The 15,225-nt window shown below is 36.0% G+C and overlaps 1 protein-coding gene across 1 annotated transcript in view; it reads right to left on the minus strand.

The window, feature by feature from the left end:
* The window catches only part of dcc (DCC netrin 1 receptor), a 331,558-nt gene that overhangs the window by 152,103 nt on the left and 164,230 nt on the right, over nucleotides 1-15,225 (minus strand).

Below are 15,225 nucleotides of genomic sequence, written 5' to 3' on the forward strand. Positions count from 1 at the left end.
CCTCTAGTGGACATTTGAGGAACTGCAGTTACGTTTTGGCAGTAACATATTGGTTTTACTTTTCATCTCTGCAGTTAGCCACTCATTTGTTATGGATGTTGTCTTAAATCTCTGTGATTTAAATCTTAAGAAAATTGAAACGGAGGAGTTATATAAAAAAATTGACCCTCTGTACAGTCGTAATGAAATACTAAATTAGCTATAGAGACCAAAAATGTTTTTAAATCTGGCTGTAAACGTGTACATTTTTTGCTGCAAAGTTCAACATTTAACACTGACATTTATGGGGATTTATTTGTTTTTAATGGCAACCTCTAGTGGACATTTGAGGAACTGCAATTTTCATCTTTATTTCTTGCTAAAATACTAAAATAAACTTTTAATTTTAGTCTAATTCCTGCTGCAGCTGCTGGTGAATCCAAGTTAAACTCTGTAGAAGCTGAAATATCCGTCCACACACCTCCACTGTCTGGAGCACTAATGCAGCATAAATACATTACGGAGGCTTCTGATATGTAGAATAGATCCTCTGCTATAAATATTCTCCATATCCTCGCCCTGCGTCTCTTTTAACCTCTATTTATGCAGAACCAGACTGCTGACCTCGCTCTCTCAGCCTTTCTCTCTTCCTGAACTCAATTTCAGGCCTCATTTCAGCTAGCTGCCGTTAAAACCGCCGGAGAAACGCAGCCCGGCTCGGCCTGGAATTCCTCTCAGATGGATTTTTATTCCTGGAAATCTGCTCCAGAATCTGCTGCATCTTAAGTACATTTGAGAGACTCGAAGCTTTAAAGCGACTTTAATGACCGAAAGCTGGAGAAAGTCACGTAGACACCCTGAAATAAAACAGGAGTTTCTTTTAGAATCCTGTTTTTTTTCTGTTATCTGTCAAATAGTTTAAAGCTGCTGGTGTTTAATTTTCTGTACTGTTAAAAGATCCCATGTGGACGCTGGAAAAGCTAAGTATTTCTTAAATAATTCACTGATATTCACAGATATTCACTGTTTTGTTAAATTACAGATAACATCCAGCAAAATTAGAGAGAAAAAAATAATATAATAATATCCCACTTCAAAATTAACTGTAAAAAAAACAAAAAATGTAAAATTACGTTATTTATTTACAATTTTCAAAGCAGCAAAAATAAATAAATACATAAATAAATGAAATATCTAATTAATTAATTACAGATATTGGTTGTTTGGAAGAAAAATCTGTACTTTATTTTTTAAAAATAGCATAAATATTTAGTAATGATTTAATAAATGTATTCTTGTTTTGTTAAATTACAGAAAATAATTAGTAAAAGAGAACATTTTTACATGTTTTTAACATACACATTAATTAAATTAATTAAAAAAAACAGGGCCATAACTATTAATAATGTCCACATAAAAAAAATGTGTATTTATTTTTTTGTATAATTATTACTGACACAATACAGGCCCGAATATAATTTTTTTAATTTTAATTTTTGTTTTACTGTTTAGATTAGTGTAAAAAAAATCGTTATTTTACAGATATTTGCTGTAATTTGGATGCTAAATTATTCATATTATGGATTTAAAATGCTAGTATAAACACTGTGTCCCTGTTCTGCTAGACTACAAATAAAATCAAGTAAATTTCAGGGGAAAAATGTATTAATTCCATGTTAAAAAGGAAAAGAATGTCAATTAAAAATGTAAAAAGCTAAACATTTCATACAATAATAATAACATTAGTTTTCTGTATGACCCGTTTTTGCTGCTTCATCTTTATTCTCATTTGTGTCACATAAAATCAGAAATCAGCTGCTTCAGGTGATTTTATTCTGATTTAATTTGTGTATTTTATGTATTCTGTGACATTTTTCTTTTGCAGTGTCTGAGATGTGGAGCATAAACTGCATTATTTAATGTGTTTTATTCCATGTATGTGTTTTAGAAAGCAGCTGATCAGACGGACATGAAGCAGGTTTCAGTTCTCTGTGACTGTTCTCTGATAAAATGCTTCTAGATGAGGCTGAACTTTCCTCCACAGTGTGTTTTCTGCCGTCTGTCTGCTGGCAGTAATTTACCCTGAGAGCTGCTGCTGTTTCTGCCTGTCATTTGCAGTAAAAGCCGAATGTTACTGCAGTAATTCCAGGTGCTTTTCTGTCATGTTGTTGCCACCGAGCAGGAAACAGAAGAGAACTCTGAAAACACCCGAGGTGACCTGACAGATGCTGGACATCCCATAATAAGCGCTACCTCAGAGTAACCACGGCAACATAGTTAACCTGGTTACACAAAACACGACTCATTTTCCTCCATGTTGACGACTTAAAACACCAGAATTATAGAAACTAAACAGGAAGTAGAAGTTTATACCAGAAACTAAACACGAAGTAGGAATTTATACCAGAAACTAAACAGGAAGTAGGAATTTATACCAGAAACTAAACAGGAAGTAGAAGTTTATACCAGAAACTAAACAGGAAGTAGGAATTTATACCAGAAACTAAACAGAAAGTAGGCGTTTATAACAGAAACTAAACAGGAAGTAGGAATTTATACCAGAAACTAAACAGGAAGTAGGAATTTATACCAGAAACTAAACAGGAAGTAGAAGTTTATACCAGAAACTAAACAGGAAGTAGGAATTTATACCAGAAACTAAACAGGAAGTAGAATTTTATACCAGAAACTAAACAGGAAGTAGAAGTTTATACCAGAAACTAAACAGGAAGTAGGAGTTTATACCAGAAACTAAACAGGAAGTAGGAATTTATACCAGAAATAGAACAACTGGACAACGAATGTTGCTATAAGAAGATTCTAACTCCTTCAGAGGAGTCACAGGAGTCTTGATGGCCTCCCTCACTAGTCTCTTTAAATTCTTTTTCTTTGCAGCTTTGACGTATTCTTATGTTCGGTGTTTTAGGTCTATTCTTAGAGTCTTTGCTGAAAATGTTCCGTTTTTATCGGTTCAGGTTCATCGTGTCGAGGCTGCAGAACTTTCCTCTGACCTGCGTTAGTTTGGATGTTTAATCTGAGTAAAACTGTGAATAAAGGATGGAGCAGAGAGAGATTTTTCGGGCCGTGGCAGCAGATTTATCCGGCTTCATCTCACTTCCTCTCATGTTTTCGCCTCCGTCTATCTCGGCTTCCCAGCAGATGTGAAGCCGTCACGTCTTATCACGCTCCATGTTTTTAGCACCTCGTGTTTTGAATAATTTCGCCACAAAAATCACTTTGTAGACGAGAAAAAAAAGTCTTGCTGAAGGACTGACAGCACGAGATAAAACCCAAACACAGCAGTGAGTCCGAGCTTCTGATGCAATGAAACGTCTGCAGGAATGTAAAATCTGTTTCACATTCTCTGTGTGACTTAAAGAAGAAAGAAATGCATCGTGGGTAGCGGCGGTGTCCATCACCGTGTGCTGCAAACAGGCAAATAAACGAGCAAAGAGCCGCCGTCATCCAGGAACTAACCACGGCCCAGTATGGATGAGCATGAACAGCAGCCTTCTGGGAATTATTCGTCGTCATGCATGAATGAGCAGCCAGGTGCACATCCACTCACATGAATAATAAAGCACATGCTGCTCCAGGAATTATACAGACCCGTCAACGTGAAACAAATCACAGGCACCATCCAGGAATTATCCTCTGCCCTGTATAAATAGGCATAAGGGGGTACAGCTGTCCAGGAATTATAGATTGGCTCTTATAAATGAGAGCATATTCCAGAAAATACCCACTGTCCGATGCAATAAGCACAAGTTCCAGCCATCAACCAGAAAATATCCACGACCCGTTGCTCTGAATGAACCAGGATTGGCTGTAGTTTTCCATGAATTATACCTGCCTGTCAAAATGAACATGGGTTGCAATTGTCGAAAAATAACCTACTAATTGAAAGCAATCCAGGAATTATTCATGACCCTGTATAAATTGGTACAAACTGCAATTTTCAGAAATACTCACTGTCCCCATCTAGCAAATACCTACTTTGATTAAAACCGGGCATCCACCATCCAGGAATAATCCTCTACCCTGCATAAATTGACACAAAACTGCAGTTTTCAGAAAATACCCACCGCCTGTCCTGTTAAAACTAACACTAGTTGCAGTTGTCCAAGGATAACCAACTGGAATTATCGTCTACCTTGTATAAATGGACACAAGCTACTACAGCGGTCTAGGCAGCATAAATTGGCGATTATAAATAAGAACCAGTAAATATCCATCACCCAAGGCTCTGCATATACAAGCTTTAGTTTCCAAGAAATACCCATTGCCCGAGGCACTGTGCACAAGTTGCAGCCAACATCAACTGCTCTGGATAAACTGCAGTTTTCCAGGAATTATACTGCCCTGTATAAATGGGGACCATCTACTGCAGCTGTCCAGGGAATATGGATTTCTTGGTATAAATGTGTGCAAGCAGCAGGTTCCAGTAAATATCTAGCACCCTGCAGTTTTCCAGGAATCATACCGCATTTTCAAAAACAACCGCGAGCTGCAGTTGTCCAACAAAAACCAACTGAGCTTCAGCAAAACAGGAATTATCCTCTACCATGTCATCCAGCAAATATCTACTACCAATATATGTACCGATAAAAACAAACCCAAGTTGTACCACAAATGCTACTAAACATCCAGGAATTATCCACTACCCTGTATGAATAAGTAGGAGCTACAGCTGTCTAGGAATTATAGATTAACAATGCAATGAACCGAAGTCCTTATCCAGTAGAGATCCACCACACGTTGCTCAGTTATCTGTGAATAATCAACCAAGTGTGCACAATCCAGGAATTATCCACCACCTTCTGCAATTTAACACTGCTTGGAATAATCAACCGCTCATTGCTCTGAAGGAACCACCACTGGCTGCCTTTTTCCAGGAAATAGACACCAGCTGAACATCCAGAAAATACACCATTAACTCCAGGAAATATCCACTACCCAAGCAGCAGGTGTCCAGTTACATTTTTATGGTTTTTCGTCACAGAGCGGCCACAGTCTCACTTAAAAGTTGATTTACAAACCGACATGTGCCCAAGAAACACAAACAGGTTAAACAGGTGTGTTTTTTTTTATTTATTTATTTTTTGTAAAATGCATTTTTAAAGAAATATTTTTCACTCTGCAGGATTTATTCAATAACGACTGCGGCTTCCCTTCCTGCTGGGTGATGATGAAGGGGCTGATGGGAAGGTGTTTCATCACAAAGGGGATCAATGCTGGAGGTGACAACACACACACACACACACACACACACACACACACACACACACACACACACACACACACACACACACACACACACACACACACCTCCAGCCTCTAACTGGTCGATATTCACACGTTCGGACGACCTTCCAGTTTCTTCGGTCGATAAAAGCCGACGTCGCAGAAACATCAGCTATGAGAGGAGAGAAGATAAATATTTTCCTCTTCTTTCTGTATTTATTATTATTTTTATTATGCGGAGCGACGCAGAAAGAGGAAAATGATTCTAAAGTGTGGAGAGCAAACAGACGTGAAAACAGAAATAATAATGTTCAGCTTCTTTATTCACCTCAGAACAGACTTTTTTTACTGATTCTCTCCTTTTTTCTGACTATATTTACGTTTTAAGTCTTTTATTGCTGTTTGCTGCTGAAGCTGCAGAAGACAGAAGTCTGACTGGTAAAATATATTATATATTAAATACATTTTAAATAATACATTTCCAACAGTTTTGCTGACATTTGTTTTGTCATTTTTTGATTTATTTTCCTGACTTTTTGAAACTGTCATTCTTTTGTTCATTCTTTGTTATTTTTTTCAACATTTTTGTAATAATTTTGAGGTATTTTACTTTACTTTCATTTTGAACTAATATTTTCTGGATATTTTTTTTTAAAATATATTTTTCAAATTTTTGATTCATTTTTTAATATTCTTTTTGTGATTTTTAGTTATTTATTTACTTATTTATTAGTTTGTTTTTAGTAACATTTCTTGGATATGTAACTATTTTTTTTTACATTTATTTTACTATTATTTTGGACTAATGCTCATATTTTCTGTCATTTTTGATATTTTTAAAATTTTATACATTTATTGATTTATTTGGCTTTTAAATGTTGTGATTTTTGTAGATATTTAAATATAAAAATGTAAAAAATACATATGGTTTTGTTTTTGACTCATGCTCATATTTTGCATGATTTTTGATATGATTTTTAGACCTTTATTTGTTAGAATTTTTACAATTTAGTATTATTTAATTATTTATGTTTCTAATATTTTTTAAGATTTTTATTAGTTCCTTGTTTGGAGATATTATTTTTGATGCATTACTGTTTATCAGATCTTTTTATTATTTGTTTTAATTACATTTTATTTATGATTCTGACATTTTACTAAATATCTTTTTAGACATTATTGATTTTAACATACTTTTCATTGGTGTTTTTTTTTTAGTGACAGTTCTGAACATGTTTTTTAATTCTTAGAAAATAATTAATAAAAGTTTAAAAAATATATTGTTAAGAAAACAATGATTGTTTATTTCTTTGGAATATCTAAAAAAAACATTTTTTTAAAAATAGCAATCGTAAAATGTCAACAAAATATGATTCAAACGCCCATAAAGCATTACTAAAATGTAAAAAATGTTTAAATAAATGTTAAAAAATACAGCAATATGAGTAAAACGTCAAATGTTGTCAAAAAAGACTTTTAAATGCCTGAAAAACATGAATAATATGTGCAGACATGATCAATAAAATGTTTGAAAAATAAGAATAAAGCAGAATCTTTTAGAAATATTTGCGTTTCTTCTGTTGCTCCTGATAAAACGCTCAGAGAGAAAACCCAGACCTCACAGCTGCAGCTGTCTGGTTGTTTGTCTGTTTGTGTTTCTCTCTCTCTATCTGGAAATCAAACAAGTGTTATTGAGCTGAATTTCATTAAATCCGGAGCTCTGAAGGCGTCTGCAGGTCGCCGCTCGCCGTGGATTGAAACGACACTCGGCAGACGTCTGGGTTTGTTTTGTCGTGTTGGAGGTTGTTGTTTTTAGAGTCGCAGCAGAAAGTGTCTGTCACCGAAAAGAAATAAATAAGAAGAGAAAAGAAGAATCTGTCACCGCAGGACATGAAGAGGAGGAGAGAGAGATGGAGGCGAGAAAGAGGAGAAGAAAATGACCAGGAAGACGAGTGAAGAGGAGGAGAGAGAATCTGCAGACAACAAAACGACGAGAAAAGAAAAGAAAGCATCGTCCAGGCAGCAGCGAAACTGATTTTAACATGAAAATGAAACTGAAAGATTTCCTTCATATACATGGAAAATATTTTCCTTTTTGATGGAATCACAATTTACACCACAGTGAATCTACAGAACGACACGAAACTTTTAGCTACAGGAATCTGGAACTGATCACTATGATATTTTACTTCATTATCCAAACAACAAAAAAACAACAGAAACAATACAAAATATTACAAAAATGACAAAAAATATTACAAAAATGATACATGAAATGACATAAATGAGACAACAAACAACAACAAGACATATTACAAAAATGAGATGAAAAGCGAAAAACAAAATGACCAAAAGTTAGACAAACAACAAAATCAAAACAAAAAATGGACAAAAAATGAGACAAAATTTACAGTGACAAAAACAAGATGAAGAAATGACACAAGTGAGACAACAAACAACAAATACAAGAAACACAATGACAAAAACATGACAGACAAGTCAGACAAGTCAGACAAAAAACAACACAAACAAGATAAAATATTACAAAAATGAGAAGCAAAACAACAAAAACAAGACACAAATTGACAAAAAATGAGACAAGCGACAAAAATGAGACAAAAAATGATGAAAGCGAGAAACAAAATGACAAAAACAGGATACAAAAGTCAGACAAAAACAAGACAAAATACTGCAAAAATAAGAAAAATGACACAAAAGAGACACAAAACGACAAAAAAGACAAAATTTTACAAAATTTTACAAAAACAAGACAGAAAACGAAAAAAGAACAATCTAGTATTCTACTTCATGATCGGAACAACTTGTCATGGTCTAGAAATTTAAATTAAAAATAGAGTTTTACTAATTTTTAATCTGCAGTTAATATCTTCTCTGTAATTTTTACACTTTGAGGAATTTTTACACTTTTGCACCCTCTGGAGGACCAGTTTTGGTCTGCGGGCCGCATGTTTAACACCCCTGCTGTAAACTTTAGCTCCCAGCTGCAGATATAATCTGACTTAAACTCAACAAAACCTGTGGACTGATGAAGAAACAAATCTGAGACAGAAAGATGACAAATTTAGTCAGTCTGAGTCAGTTAAATTGATAGTCTAATGATACCGCTACCTCCATGCCTGACAATAGGTAAAGTGTCCAGAGGAGTGAAAGAGAAACCAGAAGGTTGAAACCAAAAGAACCAAACTGAGGTGGAAATGGACAAACGTAACCAAATACCAGCAAAAATATGAACCCAAAGCATGATACTGCCACCACCGTGCTTTGCTGTATGTATATTTGTGACCCAGGAGAAGCTTTAAACCCCAAGAACACCAAACCCATTATCAAGCATGGTGGTGGCAGCATCATAAATGAATGAAAGAACCTAAATTCATGATGTTTTTAGTGACAAAGATTCATGTGTGAGTTACAGGGTTCAGTGGAGGCTCAACATGGATGTGAACTTTAGCTCCCAGGTGTAGGTATAAACTGGTCCCACTGGTCCTACTGGTCTTACTGGTTCCACTGGTCCTACTGGTCTTACTGGTTCCACTGGTCTTACTGGTCTTACTAGTTCCACTGGTCTTACTGGTTCCACTGGTCCCACTGGTCTTACTGGTCCTACTGGTTCTACTAGTTCTACTGGTCTTACTAGTTCAACTGGTCCCACTGGTCCTTCTGGTCGTCTTTCTCATTTCAAACACTTACTATATATCTCCACCTGTCACACACCCTCGTCTGGAGGAGGAGGCTGTGGTCGCCGTGGCAACAGACATCCCCCCTTCCTATATACACTGAGGTGATGGAGTAAAACTATTTCAGTGTGTGTGTGTGTGTTTTATTGTGTGTGTTGTGATGGTTTCTAAGGTCAGAGTCTCACTCTGGAATACAAATCTGTCATGGCTGACACACTTCCTCTCTCTCTCTCAGTTTCGCTGCCCTTCGCTTGACCCTCTTCTTCTTCTTTGTCTTTTTCCTTCCATCTTTTCTCTCCTCAGCATCGTGCAGCTGATTGAATTCTCTCTCTCTCTCTCTCTCTCCATCCATCCTGATCCTCTCGCTACCTTTTCTCTCCTCCAGCGCTTCAGAAATGAGCTTTTCTGTCTTTTCTGGATGTTATTTTACTGAATTAAAGATGCAAAGAAACGTGAAAACTTACATAATAAAATAAGCACAAAACAAAAAGACCAGCTTTAAACGAAAAAAATACAATTATTTTACAGATATTTATTTAAAGGAAAATAGTGTACATTATGTATGTACGGTAAATAAACATTTTTAACGGTTAATTTGCAGATTTGACTGGTTTAGTTGGAATATATCAGCTCAAATTGAACAAATATCTTGTAAATATCCATATTTTATGCTGGAAGACCTGGCCGTATGACCGTAATCTAAACGTTTACCTGGATAGAACCCAAACCTAAAACTAATCTGAACCTAATTCAAGGCTAAAACGTAAATTTAAATGAGTATAATTGCAAATTATCCTTCATTAAATGGTCAGAAACTCAAAGTTAAACAGCTGCAGACACACAGAATCTGCTTCCATCCAGAATCTGCTGCAATAATTTATCAGTAATCAGCTGAGAAAACGACCAGAATCCTAATTCAGCCCAAACAAAAGCAGAGGTCAGAGAAGAATAAAAACTGCTCGGTGTGAGATTCTGAAGGAGATAAGAAGGAAAAGAAAGCAGGAAAAGATGGAACACAGAGGTGAGCTGAGGTTTAGATCCAGACCCAGACCAGGCTTTAACTCTTTTCTGATCATCTGAGAACAAATCATCATAAAAACCAAACAGTGCCGACGCAGCATCAACCTCCATCTGTCGTTGTGGCTGTAAAGCAGCACGAAAATCATCCTGTTGGCTGCTAAACATAAGAAATACAGAAAACTATACACGAGAACACTGAACGAATAGGAAATATGAATGTATTTTTAGTGTCAGAGGGTTAACGACTGAATTATGTCGGTTTAATGTGGATTTTTGAGCACATTTGTAGAAAAAGTTGGATTTGAAACAGCAAAATTTGGAAAAATGTCCAGAATTTAAGTTTTTAAGCTCATTTGAGGTAGATTTTTTTTGCATTTTCTTTTAAAAGAAGTGTTTAAGGAGAAGAAAAAGCTTTTCTAAAATATGATTTATTTATGAAAAATCACTCGTCTACCTATCTACATAAAGTGTCTGTAAATATAAAAAGACAATCAAGTTCAGATGTTAGTGACACATTGTGTCTAGTTTTGTTTTAACCCATTATTACTTAAAATTCCACGCCAAATGTTTCAGAACTCTTGAAATTGTCAGTATTTGAGAAAACAGAGCATCAAATGATCCTGCTGATTCCTGCCACCTTCTAGAACGTCGTCTTTTAGACTTTTAGCTCATTTCTGTCCAACATTTTAATCTGAGTCTGTTTGAACAACGACTTCTGAGGAACGATTAGATTTTCTTTTGGGAAATATTAATCTTTAAACCTTCCATTGAGGTCAAACAAGTGAGCTTCACCTGTTCAACTATTAAAGACAAATAATCCAACATTCCAGATTCTGAATCAGTGACATGATGAGAAGTAAGAGAGAAACTTTCAGGGTTTTATCTTTAGTAGTTCCTCAGATGTTGTTGTTCAAACAGACTCAGATTTCAATCAAAAACAGCCCAAAGTGAGTCGATGGACCGTCTTTAAATACATTTATCTCAGAAAGTGTTTAATATGTGAAGCTAAAACTTCACAGATATGTTTATAAATATTCATAGTTGATGCTATAAAAGTTTCAGGTAGAACAGTCATTCTGTGCAGATTTTAAATGTTTTGGAGTCAGATCAGATCATCACCTGCATGTATAAATGGAAGCGTGTGTGTGTGTGTGTGTGTGTGTGTGTGTGTGTGTGTGTGTGTGTGTGTGTGTGTGTGTGTGTGTGTGTGTGTGTGTGTGTGTGTGTGTGTGTGCCTGTGTCTGTGTCTGTGTGTGTGTGTGAGTGAGTGTGTTTAGGTGTAAATGGAGTCCGCTGGAGAGTTTTTGAAGCACGTCGGAGAACAAAACTGTGGTATAATCGTGTGTCTGAGAGGAGTCACTTCAAGGATCAAGAGGCCCGACGTCGCCAAGGGCAACGGGGTGACATCTGACAATTACACACACACACACACGCCCGTTTCCCGCCGTGATTTCTCATGGGAACCTCTGATTGGCCGCTGTGGGCCTGCTGGGATGCTGGGGTTCCCGTGGCGACGGTAACCAAGCGATGACAGTGACCATCTGTGCTGCTGTCGGTGATTAAAGTCCAGACAAAGAGACGAACAGGTGAGACGTCCAGGTGACAGAGGTTCTTACGGAACACAGCAAATGTTCTCCTCCTGAAGAACACTGGAGTTAGTTTTGAACGAGTTTAACGCCGTTTTCATCACACAGCTGCTTAACTGCTCCAGTAAAGCTTAACTTTTAAATCATTTTTAATAAATAAAGTTGTGTTTCTTTAAGCGGGTGTTCCACAGTTTATTGTGTGTGTTAAATCCTAGATAAAGTCTAAATTAGCAGACTGAAAAACAATTAAAATCAATTCATATATAACAACACGCCAGAACTGTTCACGTCAAAATTCTGCTCTTTATTCATGTTCATTTGTTCTTAAACCATGTTTTACTATGAAATTACACTTTCTACAATGTACTTAAATCCGGAAAATCAGTTTCCTCAATCTTTGACGTGTAGAATTTTTAAAATTATTATTATTTTTTATTATTTTATTTTTTTACACATTTTACAGATTTTTCCTGCTTTGTAAATTCTTAGCATTTATATACTTTTTTCCAATAAAGTCCCAAAAAGATATAAAGTGTTTATTTACAGGTCGACATAAAAAACAAAACAAAAAATGTCCAAAACTGTAGATAAAGATAACGTCCACATCATGTATGCTCATCTGTCAACTTAAAATGTATATTATTTTTTTATGTCTTTATTCATTTATTTATTTACATGCTAATTAACTAATGTCTTTATTTATTGGCTTATGTATTTATGTCTTTATTTATTTAGCTAGTTTGATTAAAGTCTGTCCAGAAAAGCTAAATCTTGCTGACTTCTTCCACAACTTACTGTTAGATTTACAAAATCTGCAGATATCGACATCTTTACTCCTGCTTTCCTTTACGCACTTTGTCATTATTTACTAAACCTGCACATGTTTACATGCAAATGCATCATGTATGTAGTTTCTGCAGTTTTTTTTCCTTCAAATCATTCCTTTCACATTGGATAGGCAATTAGCAGCATCACTTAAGCTACTGTTTAATGGGTTTAATAGGTTTCATGACCGTTTTCAACTTTTCTACTCTGTTTTGATACTTTAAATTTGCACATTTCTTCCTGTATTTTTATGAAAATGTCTGACTTTGTGAATGCAGTAACAGGATCACTGCTTAGTTTAGTCCACAGAGCAGAAAGTCCATGTTTTATCTGCAGCCTCTGGATCCACAAACACAATAACTCACATTATGAATATAGCTGCGCTCACTGTTTGGAGTGCTTATTCATTCTCACACACACACACACACACACACACACACACACACACACACACACACACACACACACACACACACACACACACTGGTCCATTTAGATGCAGAGTGATTCCACTTTGCTGACTCAGGTGTTCTGCAGAGAGGCTGAGCTGTTCGCATCTTCATCTGCTTGTGTGTTTGTGTTTGTAAGTGTGTGTGTGTGTGCAAGTGTGTGTGTGTAGCTGCTGTCACCCCCCACCACCACCACATGACTAACTGGATTCTAACACCACCGCTGCACAACAAACAGCGACTCTTTGCCAGAACCTCCCGCTGTTCCTACGTCCAAAACTGTAATCTGATTACTGAGCAACCGAACGTCGCAGCAGAACGACACTCAGGGTTCAGAGACGGTCAGATCTTTGGACGCTATTAGTGGAAAGTCGATATCGTTGCTGGACAACAGAAACAGACCGGCTGATCTAATTGAACTGATGCAGGCTGATTAGCTGAGATCACAGGTGGAGAAAATACATCTAGAACATTCACTTAAAGAGAACAATGTTGTGGTTTCTCTATCTTGCCTTTAGTCCTTTAAAAATAAACTTATTTTCACGAAAACACTCTTAAGTGGAGTTATTCCACCTTAAATCTGCAGGGTCCCTCTCCTCAACCATCCCTGATTTACTTGAAATGTGTTCATCATCAACTATGAATACTAAAAAAGGCATCTGTGAACTTTTAGCTTCATAAATTAAACACTTTCTGAGATACACGTATTTAAAAATCGCCACTTGACCCACCTTCATCAGGTTTTTATTGAAATCTGAATCTGTTTGAACAACAACATCTGAGGAACAATTGAAGATAAAAACCTGAAAGTTTCTCTCTTATTTCTCATCATGTCATTGATTCAGAATCTGGAATGTTGGACAAATAGATCAAATAATCTCTGATCATGGGGGAGAAGAAATGAAAGCCAAAAATGTGTAGGGAGGAGGTCGGGGTGGATGGACGGGTCAACAAAACGTTGACTTTAATCATCTGTAATATCGGACAAGTGGTTCAAATATGGGGAAAAAAAACACGGAAAAGTTTCATCTTTGAACACAAATCTAGAAGTCAACCAGTGATATTTTCTGAACCACATGTAGCTGCAGGTCACAGAAATATAAAACTAAACATGTAGAATACTTTAATAGGAAATACTTGTTCACACAATTAGAAATAAAGTTATTTAAAGTTAACTTTCACAACTGATTGAGCAGGTTTGACACGTTGTAGCACAAAAACTAAAATACTGGTTGATAGTATGATGTCAGCTCAATAATTATTTTTATTTTTATTAGTCCCTCCAATGTTGTTGTCCAAACAGCTTCAAATGTCAATGTGAGAACTTTCTAATGTCTGAGGAATTATTAAAGAAAAACCTGCAAATTTTTCTCTTATTTCTCATCATGTCATTGATTCAGAATCTGGAATATTGGATTATTTATCTTTAATAGTTCCTCAGATATTGTTGCTCAAACAGACTGATTTAATGTGACAAAAAAAAACTAAAGAAAGTGGCTCAATGGCTAAATTTAAGAGGAAATATCTTAAAAACCACTTGACATATGAAGTTAAAATTTCAAAAGTGTCTGTATAAATATCCATGCTTTATGCTACCTCAATTTCAGACAAATCTGAAATAGTGGAGTTGAAATTTTACTAAAAATGTGATGATTTGAGGCAGATCCATTAAACTCAATGGACTGATCCAATCCACATAGCAGTCTGACAGTTTGAGAAGTAAGAAACAAGCATTTATTAGCTGCTTTCACAATAAAACAAAGCTAATAACATACTATTATGTGGCTATAGAGATTTATTATTATTTAAACTCATGAATTCTCCATGAAACTCAATCAACCAACACTTTTCAGTCTCTCTGAGCATCTCAAAGTTAAAAACTAAGAAGCTCATTCTGTCCCATCATTGAGAGGAAAACGAAAAATATCTTCAAATCTGCTTTATTCTAATTTATTCCCAGACATGCAGCTCAGAGGAAGCTCCATCAGCAGAATGGATGGAGTGGGATGGAGTTTCTATGGTAACGGGGAAGCTGAAAGTTTCTCACGACTCCCAGGTGGTTGTTTCTTGAACTAAACCCACAGCTCAGGCTGGTGAGAAAATGCAGGAAATTGATTTTTAAATTAGTATTATATGATTCTGGATGAGGAACCTCCAAACCTCCCGCCGATTGTGTTTCTTTTCCAAGTCTGGTCTCCAGTTTGAACACAGAACCAGCTGTCCAGGCCCAGTTCCAGGAAGTTAAACACAGCCTGCATGGAAAACCAATGCTGATGCATCTAAATGCCATTATTATCCAGTTTCTGTCTGTTTAAAGCAGCCCTCATGCAGTCTGATCATTTTGGCCAGTGTTCATTTATATTTAGTGAATTTTGGCAAATATATGTATTTTAGTGGGAATTTTCTAATTTAAATGTAAAATCAGGA

Source organism: Acanthochromis polyacanthus, chromosome 5, assembly GCF_021347895.1.
Source record: "Acanthochromis polyacanthus isolate Apoly-LR-REF ecotype Palm Island chromosome 5, KAUST_Apoly_ChrSc, whole genome shotgun sequence".
In the NCBI taxonomy this organism is placed as follows: domain Eukaryota; kingdom Metazoa; phylum Chordata; class Actinopteri; family Pomacentridae; genus Acanthochromis; species Acanthochromis polyacanthus.